An 801-nucleotide genomic window follows, 5' to 3' on the forward strand; every position below is an offset into this window, starting at 1 on the left:
CCCCCAAAGGGCGAGGAGGAGGGGGAAAGAAAGGGGGGGGGGGGGGGGGAAGAACACTGTCAGGCCACTGCAGCAGGTGGCGCTATAACCCCAAACTGGAAGACAGCGTGAAGTTGAACACCCAGAGTCTTGCTGGCCCCGCCCCTTTTTGAAAGGGACTAACATGCCCCGAATAAAATGTTAACTATGTTACCATGCATGGAATTCTTTCATTGTGCAAAGCCGCGACACGTGTTTCAGTGCCTGGCCATTCAATTATTTGGTTAACTTGACAACCAAATGAAGAATGTTCAAAAATCAACTGATTTTCAGGGTTATAATAGTTCTGCATTTCTCATTATAGTTATTTTTTTTATTCCATTTTGCTTCATTTTAGTTCCATTCATATTAGATTTAGTATTAGTTTTGGTTTTATTTTAAGATATGGAGATTTTCTTGGGTGCAAGATGTAAAAAAAAATTTTTTTAAATAGCTAAGTAGTGTGTAGTAAAATTCTCAAATAGCTGACCATCCTTCTGTAGCTACGTATGTAAGCAATACCCAAATAAATAACATGAAATAATTGACAGAGATGAAAAAAAGGATATTTTGTCATAATTTTATTATTTCAAATTTTTTATAAGCATTTTCATTTTTATTTTATTTCATGACCAAAAATGTTTTTTTACTTTTAGTTACGTTTTTCAAAACCCTGCAGATTTTTTTTCTTTTTTTTAGGGGTTGAATGCCATTATCTTTATCTTATGTCGAAAAGTGTTCATGCATGAAAAAAGAAACAAAAAAAAAAAAACCCAAACATCC

This window comes from Hippocampus comes, unplaced genomic scaffold, assembly GCF_001891065.2.
Source record: "Hippocampus comes isolate QL1 unplaced genomic scaffold, H_comes_QL1_v1.1 scaffold213, whole genome shotgun sequence".
In the NCBI taxonomy this organism is placed as follows: Eukaryota; Metazoa; Chordata; class Actinopteri; order Syngnathiformes; family Syngnathidae; genus Hippocampus; species Hippocampus comes.